This window comes from Dermacentor variabilis, unplaced genomic scaffold (genome assembly GCF_050947875.1).
Source record: "Dermacentor variabilis isolate Ectoservices unplaced genomic scaffold, ASM5094787v1 scaffold_13, whole genome shotgun sequence".
Taxonomy (NCBI): domain Eukaryota; kingdom Metazoa; phylum Arthropoda; class Arachnida; order Ixodida; family Ixodidae; genus Dermacentor; species Dermacentor variabilis.
This window is the reverse complement of record NW_027460291.1, coordinates 43,503,970-43,527,215: the sequence shown is the minus strand read 5'-3', so window position 1 is coordinate 43,527,215 and position 23,246 is coordinate 43,503,970. Positions and strand designations below refer to the sequence as shown.

Genomic DNA, 23,246 nt, shown 5'->3' with positions numbered 1-23,246 from the left:
AACATAAATATGTAAGATGTTCAGATGCGACGCATATGCTGGAATGTATTTGAGTCGAAGCTTTCGCCAAGTGGTTCTCTTGGGCGACGTGCCGCGCGACATTACACACGCGGCAATCTTGTGGAAGAGCTGCTCCACGCGTTGGCAAGAGTGCAGCGTGTTTCTTTCTTCTTTTATTGATACTGTTAGCTCCGGGAAGGAACCTTACACGAGTGTTAAGGCAGAACATAAGGCATAACAGGTGCCGCTTCCATGCGAAACATAAATGAACGAAACAAAGCACGAACGAAACCGCGCAGGCAAAGTAGGTATATTAGGCATTAAAAAAGGCAGTATATGCGTGTGATTGCAGTGCAATTTCTTTCTTATTTATTGGGTAAAGCATATGGGCTTTCGGGCTCACATACCGTGGTCCTATCCCATCATCTGACACGTGATAAGTTTATTTCCTCCCTGCAGGGTTATTCGAGGCACTACAGCGCCCCCAAGCCACGGTCAACCAAGTCCAGGCACGTTCGATAAAGAAAGCTGTTTGGTCATACTTGGCGCTTGCGCCACAATGCCCTATATTGATCACTCATCATGACCTAATCAGTACTTAACAAAGACACGTGTCTTTGATTTTGTCTCTCGTGGCGCGCGGACTTCCCAATGAGGTGTTTCGAAGAAATCTACATATAATTTTTTACGAAAAAGCTAGGCCTCTATACTTAGCACCGCTAACTATGAGCCACATACAGAGATTGCGGCGTCTCGACAGCTTACATGCATGCGTTACGGGGCGGCCTTGCGCAATCTGATTTATCAAAGTGACGTTTGTATACCCCCGTATCCGTGATCTTTTGTTCACATGGTGACGCCGCTCAACATACCTCGCGTTGTGTGTGCGATACCTCCCAAGTGGGTGACGCCCACCCGTAATGCATTGAAGAAATGCGAGAGCGATGATGGGATTGGTCGTAGGCCTGCCAGCACAGCTGCCTGGCGCTGTAGCCACGATCGCACCGATGCATCTTTCGCGCCAAGTACACACTTTAAAACGCCTGAAGCGGGCGTCACATGCCATTTTCTCGCATTCTTCCCTTGTGACAGCGAGTGCTTTGAGACGTTGTGTTAGACAGCCCTGCCTTTTTTTCGGGATCGGTCCATATTTTTCGTTGCTGCCGTCAGAGTGGGTAAAGTTGGCCTATAATGCTAACGCGTTAAAAGCTGTAAGGCCATAAGTTCATAAGTGGCCATCTATTGCAAAATTGCAGACGTCATAGATAAACCCTCATATAGTCCTTCTCTACACAATCTAAATATTTTCTTTTTGTTTGAGATAATGAAATCGTTCCTGGTCTTCAGTCAGCTGCGAGTCTTAACAATAGTCCGCAGTTTAAATGAGTGCACGCGTGTATGCAAGTTGTTTGAGCTGACTCTTTAGGTTTAAACAACCTTCGCCCAACGCTTGCAGCAGCGTGCCAGCCGTTCACCAACATCTCCGGTATTTTTGATAATGCCAGCACATCCCTATCGCTCACTCAATCCCTAGCCGTTATCATTTATTCAGACCAAGTGCGGCCAACTCCACCGATCGAGTAACTCCCGTGTCTTCTCAAGATGCAACTTATTTTCAACGTTCGAGGTTACTTAGGTCAAGGCTATGTGTTGGAAGAGATAGCACACTGCCGAGCGTAGCGATATCTCATAGCGGCCGAGGAGGCGATGTCTTCGAGAGTCCGAAAGGAGATACTTACGGCAGAAGAAGAGGGGTGGGGGGGAACCAGCCTATTTTTACTCCTTGCCCTTCGCATCGAAAGGAGACGTCTAGAAGACGTTAAAGCTTATTTATCAAGCTGGTCGCAGTGGCAGAAGAAGTAGCGGCCCTCATCATGCAGCTTCAAACTTTTCTTCTGGTTTCCGCAGCGGTCATTTTTTCAGAATGGCACGCAGTGGAAAGCGCTGTTTCGTTAGGCGTAGCGCGCGTAGAAAATGGCAAGCACCATTTTTTTTCCTTGTTTCATTTGGAGGCGGCCGTCGCAGAAACAGGCCGTTCGCTATGCAAACCTTGCTTTGCGTATACTTCCTCGGGGTTCAGCGTGTCGCGCACGCCGAGTAAAGCGGGCCGATTCCTAAGACAGTGTACGAAAGGCGTTGACCTGGTTGGCTGATATTGACGTCACATACGTGCATCTTCGCGAGGTTTTTACTGTGCTTTGCAAAGCTGGCCGATCGTGTGTAGGCAGCGCAGTCATTGACATCGGTGAGTCCGTCCCGGTACTGCTATAGCATTATTGAGTCGCTTAGGTGTAGCATGTTGGCCAAGCTCGTTTGCCTCTTCCTTGGGCTTTGGCCAAACGTCGGTGTCCCGCCGGGTAGACGTAGTGGGAGTTCCCTTAGACAGCTGAGCCGTGCAGTGGGACAGCACGAAGAACAGTGGTGCCGTCAGAGGAGACCAGTTCGAAGAGGAAGCCCTTCCGTAGTGGCTCCGGTTTATGTCACAAAAATGGGTGCGAACGAAAAGCACAGGTATCAACGGCTCTCGAATGGGTCGCGACAATCGACATATTTTTTGCAGCATTGCACGTACATGCGGTAAATGTCAATCGTTGCGCTTCGTAGCTCTCGCACGTACGCGCGTAAATACTTGTAGTTTTGTGGGCACCGCTAGACCAAGTGTGTCAGTATTCATAGCTCGACGGAAGCCGTCGAGGACCTTCGATTCCACCGATTCCCACAGTTCTTAGGATCCGCATATTTTTTTTCTAGATCATGTTATTCATACTAGCGGAAGCGAATATAACGTGCGAACCAGTTTAACTCCTTGGTGCTTGAAACTCGTCACGCGCTGTCGCGCTGTAGTGAAGCACGAGCGTAAATTGCCAGCTGTACCCGAACACGACGCATAGCATTGAAGCATAAACTGTCATCAAGCGTGCACCGGACGCAACCCTCTTTACCTACAACATTTTATTTACATTTTTAGCATTCAGTCGAGAACGAAATCACGGCTGACGTCAACTGGCTGATTGGTTAGAGCCATGTGTGCAAGTGTGCATGCGCGTTGTCGAGAAGTTAACCTTCCAGTTTCAAAGCGTCGAATCATCATTCACCATTTAATTCGTACGCCACCGAAAGCATTTCTCGGCAAAACATTGATGTGCACCAATGGGTTTCTTTCTTCAGGTAAATGCCAATTAGACGGAACAGAAATAACTGCAGGAGAGCCAGTGTACCTGGAGGAGCCTTGTGAAAGATGGACTTGTTATATTGGAGATGACGGGACCGGCCATGTTACCACAGCAAGGTTTGTTTCACCTTTCTTTCTCGCTCTCTCTCCGTTTTGCATTCACATTTGTCAGCAAGCATTTTTCACACGTATTTTTCGTTTTTGAGAGGACACTTTTGAGAGGACACTTTTGAGAGGACAGTTTGTCGTGTGCGTATCATGGCCACGCATGCTTATATCGCCTTTCCGTTTCTCTACCACGGTTGCGCTTTAAAACCACGGCGCTGCAAGTTTGCTTTCCTTTCCTTCCCTCTTCTCCGCCCTTAAACTGGCTCTCTTAACTACTACACGCAGAGACAAAGAAACAGCACGCGCATGCGATCGCATAGATGAGATGAATACATATATATAGAAAAGCATCAGCCATAGCTCTCGAAGTATAATATAATATAATATAGAATAGCTCTCGAAGATAGCTATTCCGGCGGCTAGCTTCCCACGCTATGCGTGCCGTCCTCGCACCTGTTAAAGCTTTTCCTAGACGCTAGAGCTACACTATTCGTGCGCAACCTTGAGCGATCGGAAAGCGCGTTTTCCACGCCTGGCCGGCGGAGAGGGGAGGCTTCGTTCCGGCCGCGAAGCTCTCCACATCCCCGTAAGGAGCCTGGTGGTGGTCTCGTGCTGACGATGCCCTCTCGGATAGCGCATATTTCCCCCCTCATCTTTTAAGAGATTCAATACATGCAAGCATTTGTCTCGCAAACCAGATTTATTTCAAGGGAATTTTCCACGTCTCAATTATTTCTCTCGTCGTATTCGAGTGCTGATTGCCGTGTTATAGTTTGTTAACGAAACTACCCCTCAATTCTAAATATTGTAAGGCAGTTTGTCGTGTGCGTATCATGGCCACGCATGCTTATATCGCCTTTCCGTTTCTCTACCACGGTTGCGCCTTAAAACCACGGCGCTGCAAGTTTGCTTTCTTTTCCTTCCCTCTTCTCCGCCCTTAAACTGGCTCTCTTAACTACTACACGCAGAGGCAAGAAACAGCGCGCGCTTTAGATCCTATAGATGAGATGAATATTTACAATTATTATTAGGGTTATAATTATATTCGAGTGCTGATTGCCGTGTTATAGTTTGTTAACGAAACTACCCCTCAATTCTAAATATTGTAAGGCAGTTTGTCGTGTGCGTATCATGGCCACGCATGCTTATATCGCCTTTCCGTTTCTCTACCACGGTTGCGCCTTAAAACCACGGCGCTGCAAGTTTGCTTTCTTTTCCTTCCCTCTTCTCCGCCCTTAAACTGGCTCTCTTAACTACTACACGCAGAGGCAAGAAACAGCGCGCGCTTTAGATCCTATAGATGAGATGAATATTTACAATTATTATTAGGGTTATAATTATATTCGAGTGCTGATTGCCGTGTTATAGTTTGTTAACGAAACTACCCCTCAATTCTAAATATTGTAAGGCAGTTTGTCGTGTGCGTATCATGGCCACGCATGCTTATATCGCCTTTCCGTTTCTCTACCACGGTTGCGCCTTAAAACCACGGCGCTGCAAGTTTGCTTTCTTTTCCTTCCCTCTTCTCCGCCCTTAAACTGGCTCTCTTAACTACTACACGCAGAGGCAAGAAACAGCGCGCGCTTTAGATCCTATAGATGAGATGAATATTTACAATTATTATTAGGGTTATAATTATATTCGAGTGCTGATTGCCGTGTTATAGTTTGTTAACGAAACTACCCCTCAATTCTAAATATTGTAAGGCAGTTTGTCGTGTGCGTATCATGGCCACGAATGCTTATATCGCCTTTCCGTTTCTCTACCACGGTTGCGCTTTAAAACCATGGCGCTGCAAGTTTGCTTTCCTTTCCTTCCCTCTTCTCCGCCCTTAAACTGGCTCTCTTAACTACTACACGCAGAGACAAAGAAACAGCACGCGCATGCGATCGCATAGATGAGATGAATACATATATATAGAAAAGCATCAGCCATAGCTCTCGAAGTATAATATAATATAATATAGAATAGCTCTCGAAGATAGCTATTCCGGCGGCTAGCTTCCCACGCTATGCGTGCCGTCCTCGCACCTGTTAAAGCTTTTCCTAGACGCTAGAGCTACACTATTCCTGCGCAACCTTGAGCGATCGGAAAGCGCGTTTTCCACGCCTGGCCGGCGGAGAGGGGAGGCTTCGTTCCGGCCGCGAAGCTCTCCTCATCCCCGTAAGGAGCCTGGTGGCGGTCTCGTGCTGACGATGCCCTCTCGGATAGCGCATATTTCCCCCCTCATCTTTTAAGAGATTCAATACATACAAGCATTTGTCTCGCAAACCAGATTTATTTTAAGGGAATTTTCCACGTCTCAATTATTTCTCTCGTCGTATTCGAGTGCTGATTGCCGTGTTATAGTTTGTTAACGAAACTACCCCTCAATTCTAAATATTGTAAGGCAGTTTGTCGTGTGCGTATCACGGCCACGCATGCTTATATCGCCTTTCCGTTTCTCTACCACGGTTGCGCCTTAAAACCACGGCGCTGCAAGTTTGCTTTCTTTTCCTTCCCTCTTCTCCGCCCTTAAACTGGCTCTCTTAACTACTACACGCAGAGGCAAGAAACAGCGCGCGCTTTAGATCCTATAGATGAGATGAATATTTACAATTATTATTAGGGTTATAATTATATTCGAGTGCTGATTGCCGTGTTATAGTTTGTTAACGAAACTACCCCTCAATTCTAAATATTGTAAGGCAGTTTGTCGTGTGCGTATCATGGCCACGCATGCTTATATCGCCTTTCCGTTTCTCTACCACGGTTGCGCCTTAAAACCACGGCGCTGCAAGTTTGCTTTCTTTTCCTTCCCTCTTCTCCGCCCTTAAACTGGCTCTCTTAACTACTACACGCAGAGGCAAGAAACAGCGCGCGCTTTAGATCCTATAGATGAGATGAATATTTACAATTATTATTAGGGTTATAATTATATTCGAGTGCTGATTGCCGTGTTATAGTTTGTTAACGAAACTACCCCTCAATTCTAAATATTGTAAGGCAGTTTGTCGTGTGCGTATCATGGCCACGCATGCTTATATCGCCTTTCCGTTTCTCTACCACGGTTGCGCCTTAAAACCACGGCGCTGCAAGTTTGCTTTCTTTTCCTTCCCTCTTCTCCGCCCTTAAACTGGCTCTCTTAACTACTACACGCAGAGGCAAGAAACAGCGCGCGCTTTAGATCCTATAGATGAGATGAATATTTACAATTATTATTAGGGTTATAATTATATTCGAGTGCTGATTGCCGTGTTATAGTTTGTTAACGAAGCTTCCCCTCAAGTCTAAATATTTTAAGGCAGTTTACCTAGTCTCTAAAGCCGCTCGAGTTCACGCTGCTCCTCTGGCGGCCATTTTTCCAAGAAATTATGCCTTCCAACCAATCGACTGTCGCGGACAACACGAGCCCCTTTCCACATAGGTATGAGGCTCGGAGCAGGAGCTATGGCGCTTGAAAGTAACCGCAGGCTTGACGAACCAACCGGCTGAGCTACCTTTCCGCGCAACATTGAAGGATCATGAGTTCAAATCGCAAGTTATGTTCCATTTTTTCCCCTTTTTTTTCTTTTTTTAATGTCTTTTCCTTTATTTTATCACTTTACGGAAACCCTCCTAAAAGAAAAAATTATATATCCTCAATTATGTGTGGCCACACATGTGCAGGTCATAAATACCAGGTTCTCTAGCCGAGTGCCATCCATGCGGTATAACCGAGCTCAGATTGGCCCACCTTGACTGATCAAATTGGGCACCACTGTAGGTTAAATGAGGCGTACAACTCCTGCGGGACCCGCCGTGGTTGCTCAGTGGTTATGGTGTTAGACTGCTGAGCACGAGGTCGCGGGATCGGACCCCGGCCACGGCGGCCGCATTTCGATGGGGGCGAAATGCGAAAACACCCGTGTACTTAGAATTTGGTGCACGTTAAAGAACCCCAGGTGGTCGAAATTTTCGGAGTCCTCCACTAAGGCGTGCATAATCAGAAAGTGGTTTTGTCACGCAAAACCCCATTCTCCAATTTTTAATTTAACTCCTGCGGGGACGGTAGAGTATCCGTCTCCAGTGCAAAAGGACCGTGATTCAAATCCCGGTGCAGCGCAATTCTCCACCGGAAAATACAAAAAAAACGTGTGTTGAGAAAATTGCACAAACAGGCCTGGAGTGCGGCCAGATCCCGGTGACCAGAACCGGTAACGCACTCTCTCACCAGAGCAGGATTGGCCACCCTGGTGCAGTACTGGGCCACAACCTCCTATATGAATACAACAATCAAACCCCGGCCCTCAGTCCCCAGCAGCCGCGAAGCAACTGACCACGGCGGCGGTCAGATCTGTGACGCTGCAGAGGGTGCTAAGAATACCTGGCTCCGGACAGGCCGCCATTGGAATCTGAACCTGACAACGTTTAACGTTAGAACGCTATCTAGCGAGGCGAGTCTAGCAGTGTTATTGGAGGAATTAGAGGGTAGTAAATGGGATATAATAGGGCTCAGTGAGGTTAGGAGGACAAAAGAAGCATATAAAGTGCTAAAAAGCGGGCATGTACTGTGTTACACGGCTTAGCAGAGAGACGAGAACTAGGAGTCTGATTCCTGATTAATAAGGAAATAGCTGGTAACATACAGGAATTCTATAGCATTAACGAGAGGGTGGCAGGTCTTGTTGTGAAGCTTAATAAGAGGTACAAATTGAAGGTGGTACAAGTCTATGCCCCTACATGCAGTCATGATGACCAGGAAGCCGAAGCTTTTATGAAGACGTGGAATCGGCGATGGGTAAAGTCAAAACAAAATACACTATACTGATGGGCGACTTCAATGCCAGGGTAGGCAAGAAGCAGGCTGGAGACAAGTCAGTGGGGGAATATGGCATAGGCTCTAGGAATAGCAGAGGATAATTATTAGTAGAGTTTGCAGAACAGAATAATATGCGGATAATGAACACCTTTTTCCGCAAGCGAGTTAGTCGAAAGTGGACGTGGAGGAGCCCGAATGGTGAGACTAGAAATGAAATCGACTTCATACTCTGCGCGAACCCTGGCATCATACAAGATGTAGACGTGCTCGGCAAGGTACGCTGCAGTGACCATAGAATGGTAAGAACTCGAATTAGCCTAGACTTGAGGAGGGAACGGAAGAAACTGGTACACAAGAAGCCAATCAATGAGTTAGCCGTAAGAGGGAAACTAGAGGAATTCCGGATCAAGCTACAGAACAGGTACTCGGCTTTAACTCAGGAAGAGGACCTTAGTGTTGCAGCAATGCACGACAATCTCATGGGCATCACTAAGGAGTGCGCAATAGAAGTCGGTGGTAACGCCGTTATACAGGAAACCAGTAAGCTATCGCAGGAGACGAAAGATCTGATCAAGAAACGCCAATGTATGAAAGCCTCTAACCCTACAGCTAGAATAGAACTGGCAGAACTTTCTAAGTTAATCAACAAGCGTAAGACAGCGGACATCAGAAACTATAATATGGATAGAATTGAACAGGCTCTCAGGAACGGAGGAAGCCTAAAAACAGTGAAGAAGAAACTAGGAATAGGCAAGAATCAGACGTGTGCGTTAAGAGACAAAGCCGGCAATATCGTTACCAATATGGATGAGATAGTTCAAGTGGCTGAGGAGTTCTATAGAGATTTATACAGTACCAGTGGTGCCCACGACGATAGTGGCAGAGAGAATAGCCTAGAGGAATTCGAAATCCCACAGGTAACGCCAGAAGAAGTAAAGAAAGCCTTAGGAGCTATGCAAAGGGGGAAGGCAGCTGGGGAGGATCAGGTAACAGCAGATTTGTTGAAGGATGGTGGTCAGATTGTTCTAGAGAAACTGGCCACCCTGTATACGCAATGCCTCATAACCTCGAGCGTACCGGAATCTTGGAAGAACGCTAACATAATCCTAATCCATAAGAAAAGGGACGCCAAAGACTTGAAAAATTATAGACCGATCAGCTTACTGTCCGTTGCCTACAAAGTATTTACTAAAGTAATCGCAAATAGAATCAGGAACACCTTAGACTTCTGTCAACCAAAGGACCAGGCAGGATTCCGTAAAGGCTACTCAACAATAGACCATATTCACACTGTCAATCAAGTGATAGAGAAATGTGCAGAATATAACCAACCCTTATATATAGCTTTCATTGATTACGAGAAAGCGTTTGATTCAGTCGAAACCTCAGCAGTCATGGAGGCATTACGGAATCAGGGTGTAGATGAGCCATATGTAAAAATACTGGAAGATATCTATAGCGGCTCCACAGCCACCGTAGTCCTCCACAAAGAAAGTAACAAAATCCCTATAAAGAAAGGCGTCAGACAGGGAGATACGATATCTCCAATGCTATTCACAGCATGTTTACAGGAGGTATTCAGAGGCCTGGAGTGGGAAGAATTGGGGATAAAAGTTGATGGAGAATACCTTAGCAACTTGCGATTCGCTGATGATATTGCCTTGCTTAGTAACTCAGGAGACCAATTGCAATGCATGCTCACTGACCTGGAGAGGCAAAGCAGAAGGGTGGGTCTGAAAATTAATTTGCAGAAAACTAAAGTATTGTTTAACAGTCTCGGAAGAGAACAGCAGTTTACGATAGGTAGCGAAGCACTGGAAGTGGTAAGGGAATACATCTACTTAGGGCAGGTAGTGACCACGGATCCGGATCATGAGACTGAAATAACCAGAAGAATAAGAATGGGCTGGGGTGCGTTTGGCAGGCATTCTCAAATCATGAACAGCAGGTTGCCACTATCCCTCAAAAGGAAAGTGTATAACAGCTGTGTGTCACCAGTACTCACATATGGGGCAGAAACCTGGAGGCTTACGAAAAGGGTTCTGCTGAAATTGAGGACGACGCAACGAGCTATGGAAAGAAGAATGATGGGTGTAACGTTAAGGGATAAGAAAAGAGCAGATTGGGTGAGGAAACAAACGCGGGTAAACGACATCTTAGTTGAAATCAAGAAAAAGAAATGGGCATGGGCAGGACATGTAATGAGGAGGGAAGATAACCGATGGTCATTAAGGGTTACGGACTGGATTCCAAGGGAAGGGAAGCGTAGCAGGGGGCGGCAGAAAGTTAGGTGGGCGGATGAAATTAAGATGTTTGCAGGGACAACATGGCCACAATTAGTACATGACTGGGGTAGTTGGAGAAGTATGGGAGAGGCCTTTGCCCTGCAGTGGGCGTAACTAGGCTGATGATGATGATGATGATAAGAACGACTTCACCGCTGGTCGTGCACACGTATTACAGAAGGTGCTTCTAAACGAGAAGGAAGGGGATTAACTGAGGGGCCCGATTTTTTTTATTAGTCATATCATTAGAAGACACAACCTTTCCCCCGCAGGGGCGTCTGCGTCAGCAGGCGTTTGGTGTGTGGCGACACCACGTACCCGAGCACACGAGGGTTGGACCCTCCCGCGTGTAGCCGTGCGCTGCTTAGCCGTGTCCGGGGAAAGGGGGATCCTGGGGGTTGAGCCGATGCTGGGTGTTTGGACCTTTAAGGCCCCCCGGCGGAGGCAACACGCCTCTTTGGCCTCTGCTTCACGTAGACGGAACCCCCGGGCTGACCCACCCGGGGGAAATCGGCAGTCGCCTTTTCCTGTCATCCTCTACTATCTTCGTCTTTCTCTGTCACCTTTTTCATCCTTCCTGTCTTCACTTCTTATTACTTCCTTATTTCCTGGCAGCAAGGGTTAACCTTGTGCATTATGCCCAACCTCGGGTATAGGTATTTGGTTATAGTGGGGATGTACCGCTGGCGTGCGCAGAACTAAATACTTCCCGTCCTGTGTCGTCCCCTGGTTGGGCTCCATGGTGGGCGGCGGCCATCCCTGCCGAATATATTATTATTACTAATGGAATCAAATTTCCCTCCACTACCTGATCGCTCCTTCAAGAGGGGGCGCACCGAAGTTTCCTTCAACTTCTTCATGAGTCACAAAGAAACATTCCCAAAATACCATGTTATTCACAGTCAACATGAAAGCAAGACAGTCCGAACAATATCTCCTTTTGTTGTGGCAAAATCATTGGCAAACTCCATCGGCCCAGGTTACAAAGTAACTAAAATGGGAAGCGCCGATCTTCTTCTTGAACTTCGTGACAAGACACAGTACAGTAAATTGTGAAAACTAATTGCTTTTGGGGACATTCCAGTTTCAGTAGGCCCACATAGATCTTTGAACACTGTCCGCGGTGTCGTCTCTGAAGATGACCTGCTCGATCTTAGTGAAAGTGAGCTACTTGAGGGATGGCAAGATCAAAATGTTGTAAAGGTCCAGAGAATAACGATTAGGCGTGACGGCAAGGAAATCCCCACAAAACACATAATCTTAACTTTTGGAACTAGCAACCTGCCAGGCTCAATAGAAACAGGATACTGCAAACTCCGTGTAAGGCCATACATTCCTAACCCACGCCGATGCTTCAAGTGTCAGCGGTTCGGGCACGGTTCACAAAGCTGCCGAGGGCGCACTACTTGTGCAAAATGTGCACCAAACGAGCACTCATCTGACACTTGCACTTGCACCACCCATTGCGCTAACTGTGACGGGGATCACCCAGCATACTCCCGTTCTTGCCCAGCCTGGAAAAAAGAAAAACAAATCATCGAAATCAAAATCAAACTGAACCTTTCCTTCCAAGAGGCGCGCAAGCGCTTCTCGATGAACCAATCTAGTACGTCTTACACCGATGTGGCGCGCCGGGGGGCAGCGCTACATCATTCGGCGGCCGCCCAAGTCACACGGAGTGTGACGGCGGTCACGCCACCAGCCCCCCCCCCCCCCGGCCGGAAGAGCCAGCGCTGTTCGGGCCCCCTCAAAGGAGGAACAGCAGACCCTCGGGCCTGTTTAACCCAGGGCCACTGCGCGTGCAGATAGGCCCACCACCCCCGCGAACGTGCCCGCTGCGCAGGCACTATCCACCGCCTCAGACGAGGTGATGGATACGAACACAAATCCGGCGCCTCAGGCGCCCAAGGAACGGCGCAGCTCCCTCGAGCGCGTCCGGAAGGTAGAGAGATCTCGTTTCACGAGGCCTGGAAAGGTCCCGTGAGATAATCTAATCTATATTTCTTTGACACACAGCACAAAACACATACATTATGGATACACAGATAATATAATGGAATGTGAGGGGTTTACTCCACAACCTAGACGACATTAAGGAACTTTTACATAAGTACACCCCAAAGGTGCTGTGTGACCAAGAAACACATCTTAAACCTTCGCAAACAAACTTCCTTCGAATGTATGCCATTTTCCGAAAAGACCGCAACGAGGCCCTTGCCTCGTCGGGCGGTGTGGCAGTAATAGTAGATAGGAGTGTTGCTTGCCGGCAGTTACGGCTTAAAACGCCCCTAGAGGCCGTTGCAGTCAGAGCAGTGCTTTTTAGTAAGCTGCTGACAATTGCATCCTTATACATTCCTCCCAACTGTCAACTCTCCGAAACTGAATTTGAAAGCTTTATTGCGCAACTTCCGGAACCCTACATTGTCGTTGGAGACTTACATGCCCATCATACCTTGTGGGGCGACTCTTGGTGTGATGCCAGAGGGCGTCTGATTGAAAACTTCCTCTTCAGTACGGGTGCATGCTTGCTAAATAAGAAGGAGCCAACTTTTTACAGCGTTGCGCACAAGACATTTTATCTATAGATTTCTCCATTGTTTCAAGTACAGTCGTGCCGTACTTGGAGTGGAATGTACATAAGGACCCATACGGGAGTGATCATTTCCCGATTGTTTTAAAATTAAGGAAACGGGACGAATGTTCTCCACATGTACCCCAGTGGAAAGTTGACTCAGCGAACTGGCAGCGATACGGACAGCTAACATATATGACCTGGGATGATATTCGTGCACTCAGTATTGACGATGCAGTGTCATATTTAACCGCATTTATTCTCGACATAGCGTCAATGTGTATCCCTCAAACAAATGCATCGCCTAATAAACCACGTGTTCCCTGGTGGAACGACGAATGTAAGGAAGCACGAAAGAAACAGAATAAGGCTTGGAATCAGCTCCGTGACTGTCCGACTATCGAAAACCTTATCAGCTTTAAGAAAGTCAAATCGGAAGGCAGAAGAACGCGCCGCCGTGCCAAAAGGAATAGCTGGCAAAAATACATTTCCGGAATTAACTCTTATACAGACGAAAGAAAAGCCTGGAACAGGGTAAACAAATTAAAAGGCCGCGAAACTCCCATCCTCTACCATTAGTAAACACACAAGCAGACACTCTTGAGGACCAAGCTGATTGTCTAGGAGCACATTTCGAGCACATTTCCAGTACATCTCATTACACAGAAACATTCCTAAAATACCAGAGACTAGCAGAACAGCTGCATTTGGGTCGGAAAAGCACATCAAATGAAGCATACAATCGTCCATTTAGTATGGCTGAGTTCCAGGCCTCACTGAACTGTTGCAACAAGTCCGCTCCAGGAAGTGACAGAATAATGTATGAGATGATCAGACACTTACACCCAGAAACCCAAAAAACACTACTGTCACTCTTCAATTCCATGTTCTCTGCCGGCTACATTCCTTCTGCCTGGAAAGAAGCTATCGTAATCCCCATTCTCAAACAGGGCAAAGACCCCTCATCACACAACAGTTATAGGCCTATAGCTCTGACAAGTTGTCTATGCAAATTATTTGAGAAAATGATTAACCATCGCCTCATCCATTTTCTTGAAAGTAACAAGATACTCGATCCCTTTCAATGCGGTTTTAGAGAGGGTAGATCCACAACAGATCACCTTGTCCGCATCGAGACAAATATCCGAGATGCCTTTGTCCACAAACAGTTCTTTCTATCAGTATTTTTAGATATGGAAAAGGCATACGACACAACCTGGCGCTATAGAATCCTCCGAGACCTGTCTGAAATGGGAGTTCGAGGCAACTTGCTGAACGTGATTCAGAGTTACCTCTCCAATCGCACGTTCCGTGTTAGAGTTGGTAACGCTCTGTCTCGTCCATTTACGCAAGAGGCTGGTGTTCCACAAGGTGGTGTGCTGAGCTGCACTCTTTTCATTGTCAAAATGAACTCGATCCAGACTGCCATACCACGTAGCATGTTTTATTCTGTATATGTGGATGACATCCAGATAGGTTTCAAATCATGTAACCTAACTATCTGCGAGCGGCAAGTACAGCTTTGCATAAATAAATTATGTATGTGGGCGGACAAAAACGGTTTCAAGCTAAACCCACAAAAAAGCACATGCGTCCTGTTTTCTAACAAGAGAGGCATACTTGCGGACCCCGCAATAGATCTAAATGGAGAACGGCTGTCTGTGAGCCATGAACACAAATTTCTAGGAATCCTTTTAGACAGTAAGCTGACTTTTGTACCACACCTGAAGTATCTGAAATCAAAGTGCCTCAACACTATGAATCTCCTGAAGCTCTTGTCACGTACCTCTTGGGGAAGCGACAGACGGTGCCTTTTAAAACTTTACAAAAGTCTAATATTAACACGGCTTGACTACGGAGCAATAGTCTATAATTCTGCTGCACCTAGCGCTTTGAAAATGCTACATTCTATTCAGCACTTAGGTATCCGCCTTGCTACAGGCGCCTTTAGGACTAGCCTTGTGCAAAGCCTCGACATCGAATCAAACGAATGGTCATTACACTACCAAAGGACATATTTAACTTTCTCCTACGCCCTGAAAGTTAGCTCAGATGTTAAACATGCTAGTCATGCTACTATATGCGACTTGTCCACTGCTAGGCTGTTTCGTAACGGCCCGGCCAGTAGGCCTCCTCTGTCCCTCTGGTTGGAAGCACTCTCAGGAAATACAGGGGTCCCTCTTATACACAATGTCCTTATGGCTCCTACAGGGCTTCCACCGCCTTGGGAGTGGCAGATTATCAAATGTGACATCTCCTTCTTAGAAATATCGAAAGAAGCACCTGAGGCTCACATACAATCGCATTTTCTTGAACTTAAAGAGAAGTATTCCTGTGACGAATATTGCACAGATGCTTCGAAGTCTCCTGCTGGTGTTGCTTACGCAGCTCTCGGACCCTCATTTTCAACATCAGGGCCACTAAACCCACACACCAGTATCTTTACGGCAGAAGCATACGGTATACTTTCGGCTATTAAACACATAAGGCACAGAAATGTCGCTAAGGCTGTTGTCTTTACAGACTCATTAAGTGTCGTGAGAGCCCTAATTAGCTTACGAAAGCATAAGAATCCCGTTTTGAGTGAGCTGTATAGTTTGTTGTGCTCCGCATATATCTGCAACCAAACGATTATTCTATGCTGGGTACCTGGCCATAAAGGTATAAAAGGCAACGTAGCTGCTGACGAAAACGCTACGTCAGTGAGTTTTAGTGACACAGATGGAAATATCCCCATTCCTGCCACAGACCTAAAGCCCTTTCTGCGCCGTAAATTGAGGAAACGTTGGCAAGCAGAGTGGGATACACAAACATTGAATAAGTTACATATTATAAAACCAAGATTGCGGAATTGGATAAGTGACAAAACAGCACGGTACAAGGAAGTACTTCTTTGCCGATTAAGGATAGGACACACTTACAGTACTCACTCCTACCTCTTGACTGGCGGGGATCCTCCTACTTGTAATAGGTGCGGCGATAGCCTGACAGTCCTCCATGTTCTTATCCAGTGCCCTGCAATAGAAACGGAGAGGAAAAAGTATTTCCCTTCTGCATATCGGGAAAATATACCTCTCCATCCTGCATTTTTTCTTAGTGACGAACCGCTTTTTAAACTGCAAATAGTCTTAGATTTTTTAGCCGAAACCGACATTCTGAATATCATTTGGCCAGGCAATTTTTAGCACGTGACTAACAGCCCTGCATTCAAGAGCGCTCTTGAAACTCTGGTGTCAGTGTCGTTTTATTGCATAATGTTTTAACGACAGCTCATTGCCATAGCCCACATCACTGCCTAGTCACCGTCGTTATTTTAGCAACTATATATTCTACGCCACTTACAGCTACAGACTTTAGGCCCTTTTACAGCCATGTGACATCTACCGTGAGGAATTCATTGTGCACGCCATCCATAATACATCGTCAACATTACCACTTGTCATGGCGCTCTTTGGCCAAACCTGGCCCTTGAGCCATAAAACACCACACACATCATCATCATCATCATCATCATCATCATCATCATCATCACAACCTTTGCGAAATGCGAAGGTTGTGGGCTTGATCCCCACCTGCGGCAACTTGTTTTTTCATCAACTTTAGTTTCCAATAATTCATCGTTACATTATTTCATTTATTAAGCACAAGTAATTCCCCTAAGTTGCCCTTGGTGTCAGTGTTTGTTGGCTTCTTTTGATATGACTAATAAAAAAAATCGCGACCCTTGGTTAATCCCCTTCCTTCTCGTTTATCACATAGCGAGAGTCTCGAATCCGGCAACATTGATGCCTTGAGGTAGCACGTGTGAATTTATTGACGAGTCGCCTTCACCCAAAAAGATAACGTTCTCGTGACGCCTACGGCAAAAAGGACGTTCCACGTCCGCCGCCAAGGTCAGTGATTGGTGGCGCTGGCTAACCCTCCCAGGGTTCTACTAGGAAACATAAACACCCAAGAAAGTGCATTGGGAAACGACGACGCGGTAGCTCAATTGGTTGAGCATCGCACGCGAAATGCGAATGGTGTGGGTTCGGTCCCCACCTGCGGCAAGTTGTTTTTTCATCCACTTTCATTGTCATTAATTCATCGTTTCTTCATTTCATTTATTAAGCACCAGTAATTTCCCCTATGTTGTCCTTAATGTCAGTGTTTTGTTGGCTTCTTATTATATAAGGAAGGTGCTTCGGTGGTTTTTGACAATGGCTTGACTCTTGCGAAAGCCTTTGTCTTCGTGAAGCTGCCCTCATATCGCCTTGACTTTACCCACATGAAGCGTAAAGCAGAGAGTATCGCATACAGAGCTCTATCAAGGCGTATTTGAACGGCAATTCTAAATGATTTGCGAGCTTCATTGTTGTGCATAAAAAGAAGTCAATGTGGGGAAAGTAAGCAGTGCATTAGTAAATGAAGCACGGAAGGCTTCCGACGTACCGAGGGGTTTTCGCTGTGATATAATGGCCGAGTGGATCGCGGGTCATTGCGACATTACAGGCGACACCACTGCTGATGATATGTGGGCGGATCGCCAAAAGCATACATGTATCGCCGCTGTACAACATCTTGCAGCGAGTGATGCACGTCGTTTTTTGAACTTTGCTGCCGATTGTCCAGAGGAACTTGGGTTGTAATTCCTGCGGAAAGCTCGAGATTACATGCGATAGACTCCAACATGGAACTCAGGATTCCGGTGCAAAACTGCCTCTCCAGCGATGCAGTTCATAAGCTCATGATTGACCCAACCAATACTAAATGTTTCTTGTATGAGATAGGAAAGAGTGACAGCGGTGCATGCCACAGTGTAGAAGCTGATGAAGGCATAGATCATCTTCTTTGCACTGAAAAAAAAATTGCATTCACCATAAGAAGGTTTCAGCAAAGCTACAGGCTACGGATATGTGACCAATATCACTAGGAAAAATCGTGGGTCCAAATAGCAACTCAGTGCTGCACAGGCATTTACTGAAATAGCAATTATACGAGAACTCAAGGCGCGTTCTCGCAGGTGCCGTCGAGGCCGCTATGGGCGCCGTCGTGCAGTCCCGGTATCGACGCACGTGAAACGTTAGAAAGTCTTCATAAACGCGTCGTATGTTTGGCTGCAAAAGCGACGAAGGCCACGACACACGTCGACATGCTCTGCCGGAGATGGGGCAGCTTTCTGACTTGCACTGCCGGCATGAGAGCTTTGCGCAAACACATGGGCGTTCTTTCAGAGCAGCTGTGTGCATAACACACCTTGGTGCTTACATTGGGAGGGAGAGGGTATTCTGTAATCGTCCACCCAGTGCACGTGTCCATCTCATCTGCTGCTGAACTGTTGGTTCGCTGGAAGCGCCTGTCTCCTTCAGGAGCATAACCCAAACCAGTCAATATACAGTACTTTAGCAGCAGATGAAATGGACATGTTCAGTAGGCGGACGCTTAGAGAATACCCCTCCACTCCACTCCGCCCCTAGTCTGAGTATAACGGACAGTAAACGTCACGCTAAATCTATCTCTCCTTTTACTGGGCGACAAAAACACGCCGTGGGTTTTCCGTAGGTGTCACCTGATGCAGCGTCGAGGTGCCACGCCGGTAACAGTGCCGCCGGCGCTTATCACACCAGCGTCGTGACACGCGTGGCAAGCGCTATACACAGGCGACGTTCCCGGTGCACAGCTGCAGCTTTCTCGCACGGCGCTTCACACCTTGTTGCCTCCGTGCACTTTTGGAACACCGTGAGAGGAACGTCCAGGAGTGCAACCTTGCTCTCGTTTTCAATACCTCGCTTTCAAGCCAATGTGCCAATTTTATTTTGTAATCGTTGCATCTACTCTATTTATTGCTTGGAGCACAATTATCACATCATATAATACAAACATCGAAATATACAACGTGAAAAAAGAAAGAGAAGAGGAAGCATCAAGAACGAATGGGTCACATGAAATCGTTCCTTGAATTTCGAGCACATGACCGGTACTAATAGAAAAAAATATTTCATTGTCATGAAAGCCGTTCTTTCAAGGCCACTAACTTGGCCGTGGTACAAGCATCGTTCAAAGCGGCAGTGTGTGATTGCGTAGTGCCATAAGCTTGTGGCGCAGCAGTTGTCTTTGATCTGCATATAATAATAATAATAATAATAATAATAATAATAATAATAATAATAATAATAATAATAATAATAATAATAATAATAATAATAATAATAATAATAACCTTTATTTTTTCCATCAACGTGATGGGGGAGGTAAGGGAAAAGAAGCTGATACAGAAAGCTTGACTAGTTCCCGCCCCCCGCAAAGAAACTATATGGTCAAGTCGAGGGACACGTGGTCGATGTCCTTGTCTGTCACTCCGTACTTATGCGCAAGAAACATGTTGCGATTTTCCGTGCGATCGGTCGTACGGCGAGTCGTGCGGGACTTGCCGCATGCGACGATTCCGGACACACGGTACGAATTAGCGAGCGGCGCGTAGCTCCTCCCAGAACCGGCGCTCGTGCGTGGAAGCTCGGAATGCTGCGATACTTGTAGCCGAAAGCGAAAGCAAACGAGTTTGCACAGCTCTCTTGTTTGAAACAAACGATGAGAACATAAACACGTGAATCCGAAAACACCGTAGACGTGTTTCCGCAAGGCCGCATTCGCAGTGCGGCTCCGTTGACAGCCGCCGATGCATCCAGCCGACATAGCTCGCTCGGCTATCGAATGCGACACCGGTGGCACTTGTGACACGATCGCTTGCAGCTCGTATAACGAAGCGCCAATGTTAGTCGGCGCAACCAATACGCTGTTACGTCTCGCTTAAATCGCTCTACATTTGATTTCATCGGCGCCGACGGAACCGAATGATCGCTTGCGATCGCTGGGAGACGGTGTAGGCCTATCGATCACCGGTCGTCTATCCGCCGCCCTTGCGATGCGTCGGCAGCTCGTAATAAAGAGCCTAAATTCGTCAGCACAATCAATGTCTGAACGGTTATGTTGCTCTTAAGTGAAAATCGATTAGTTTTCCCGATGCTGTTAGTAGCGATGAGTATAGACGCCAGTCACACGAGGCGATTCGTGTATGCGATTACTGCGCGTCTGCGCTGACCGCTTCCGAGTAGAAATCACGCCGACGATTTACTATTTCGCACAACGTTTTATAACACGCACTCTTTCGAGGTCATTTTATTCTATAAGATATTTCGTCTCAGAAAAAAATTGTAGCCGATTTATGTGCCGCCGTTATCGGCGAAAGAGGCCAGCGTTTGGATCAGGCAGAGAAAGAAAAAGGGGAAAACACAATATTGATCGGAGCGGCGAGGCGCTCGCTCGACGGCCCAGCCCCGCTGGGCCTACCACGTGGCCATGACGTTCACGCTACCGGCGCTGTCATTGGCTGCTGTCGTCCTAGCCACGCGGCAGTCGCACGACAATATTCATCAAGTTGGTCACATGCACGGCGTGCGATTCGGCGCCGCATGCGGCGGATTCTGTTGAGAACCTGTTGAGTGCGGCTGCCGAGCGAATGGTCGTGTGACGGATCGCACTGGAAATCGCTCCATGTGTCTCGGACTTTAGACGACGGGAAGCTTCCGCGAATAAATAAAAGGATAAAGAAAGCGCCTAACGTATAGGCGACATCATGGAGAAGTAGGTGAATGAAAGTTATCATGTGTATTTCCTATCTGTATACTCAGTAGCCTAAATACACATTAAAGGGCACGGATATGAAAAGCGAGCCCCGTTAAAAACATAAGGGCAACTTTATCAAACAAACGAAAGTGCGACATACATATCGAGGCAATATCCTCGACAGCCCTCAAACAGTTTGGTTTTGACGCAGAAAGTGAAGTAGAGCCCCGTCGCATGTTCAATTGTCTACAATGGCGGCTCTTGTAAGACGTGCTCTTGCGTTTGTTCCAATTATATCCAAACCATAAAAAATACCTAATTATTACATTGGAAAAATCAACAGAAGAGCTCAATAATATTTATTTATTTTAAATACTCACAAAATAAAAATGTGAAGGCAATGCGTACTCAACAGGCATCACCACACTGGCTACACGGCGAAGTGTAGCTTAGTCAAAGTTACGAAACTGCTCGTATCCCGGTTATATTAACATAAATAAAATAATACGTAAAGCACCCCTCCCAAAATTTGAACCGAACAAATGACGAGAGATCGGCCATTCATTTTAAAATGTCACTTACAAAGGTTCATTCTCCCCATCGGCTGTTGGGTTTTGGAATAGGGTCTTAAATGGTATTCTAAATGCTAATACTATAGACAAGTTTGTAAGAATCGTTGTGTAATTCTTGTGGTTGCATTTTGAAAGTGATGTTTTTAGTTGTCCTGTGAAATACTGCAAATAACGACACCACTTGATTTAGAGCGTCGCTCTTTGGCGCCCGTTGCATGCGGCGAGCGTCGTCGTCGTCGGCGTAACCGAGCGAACGAGCACAGCGAAAGATGAAGGAGCGAACGCAAGCGGGATATGAAAGACGCGAGCCGCGAACGGCGGAGACCAATGAGAAAGGCCCCTTCAGTGACGTTTGCGCGGGCAGCTGGTGTCATGCGGACCCGCCGAACCACTCGATGCGCACTCGTAACTCTTCTCAGCCGGACCATTCGCACCGTTCTTTCGTCTGCTCGCATCAGCTCTCGCTCGCGGTTGTTTGGTTTGCTTGGTTTGGACTCGTTCGCACATGTTCCGATTGTCATGGTTTGCGGTTGTTTTGTAATCTGATTGCATGCGCGACGCCAGTTGTCAGGTACTTTCTGGAAGCTTCGTGGCATCACCGATTACACTGGAACCTTCGACGAGTCATAAATAAAAACCGACGCGCTTGACCCGCAGATAAAATTTTCGGCGATCGCCGACGCTGCAACATGGCTCTCTCAAACCCTTTACCTCAATATATCATGCAATGAAAACAAGTACAGAGCTGCGCTCAAATTTCGCATTAGGGAGCATCGTAATCATCAGTGTAGTTTTTTTCCATCAGGTTTTTTTATGGCTCATCTGTCCAAGGGTTCCGCGTTATGATGCGGAGCTGACTTCGCTCTTGAAAGCTGTTTTGAATATTGTAACTATATGTGATCTTATGCTTTCTTTTCTTCCGTTTATTCATTTTCCCGCTAATACGTCTACGCATTCATTCGTGTTGTTCCGCACATTATGACCCATATTCAATTGCCCCTTCTACATGAACCTGAAACAGGTTTACAGTGTGCTTAAATAGTAATCTTTCCTTCCTCTGCAGCTGTGGCGTAGTCGGCGGATATCCCGGATGCCGTAAAGTCAAAGGCACCGGCGTCTACCCTGACTGCTGTGAAAAAGTGATTTGCGATTGAGTGCGTCGTGGCTGGCCTCAAGATCGGGGCAAGACATAGACGGGGCTTTTAGCGCAAGCTACGGCTTTGCTACGAGTCCCCTTCGTTTGCAAGTTTCCAAACACATCACCAACTTCTCTCGTGGATAGGCGTTGGAACTTGAATGTAATTTCGATAATAAATATGTAAAGAATTGTTGCGCCTTTTCAATAAAATAGGATGCAATGCACTACAGTACAATACAATATAATGCAACCCACAACAATAATGTACAATAAAATACATTGCACTACATGCGCTGCTATACAATACAGTAAAATACAATGCAATACCATAGCATAATATTTCCGTCAAACAGATGAAGAAGGCTAACGGTAAAGGCTGCTTCAAAAGTAGCTTTAGAGTGTGTCGCCCATATTCCTCTGCACAAAGCAGCTGGTGATAGTAGCATGCATACGCTGCATCGAAATCTCGCACAGGAATCACGTTTTCAAGCTGCTGGCAGACATTTAACTAAGCGGATGTTGTAAAAAATTACTTCGTTCTGAAAAATAAAATATTAAGACAGCTCTTGGATGTCACCCAAGGAATATAACGCTCATATCAAGGGTGAATCACAATATTCGCGAAACGCTACAAAGTGGATAATCGGCACGCCGCATTTTAAATTGCCATTCTGGCGTATATGCAGATTCTGTTCTTATCCGCTGCATTAGGCATGCTTGCACTGAACAAAACCGCAAGACTGCGCAGGTCGCATGTGGCGGAACCCAAAGTCACCGGGATTTCTGACTTCGCAACTTTATCGAACTTTATCACCGTTTAATTACGTTGACTGCGCGGGTGCCGCGTATCGAAAAGCATCTCGTTCCTTACGTGGCCTGACATCTCAATGCAAGAGGGAATTCACTGAAACTTCAGCGCGAAGCCTTTAATTTTGAGGGCTTTAACTAACACCGGTGATTTGCGAGGCAAACTGGTGGACGGTAAAGCGTGCCACAGTTGCTGCAACGTTGGATTCG

At 46.6% G+C, this 23,246-nt stretch overlaps 1 long non-coding RNA gene across 1 annotated transcript; it reads left to right on the top strand.

Annotated features, from left to right (window-relative positions):
* Window positions 1-1,820: 1,820 nt before the first annotated feature.
* On the top strand, window positions 1,821-22,395 carry LOC142566726 (uncharacterized). The gene is made up of 3 exons (XR_012825118.1): window positions 1,821-1,977; window positions 3,169-3,289; window positions 22,155-22,395. It is a non-coding gene; the product is annotated as an uncharacterized LOC142566726 (long non-coding RNA).
* The last annotated feature ends 851 nt before the right edge of the window (window positions 22,396-23,246 follow it).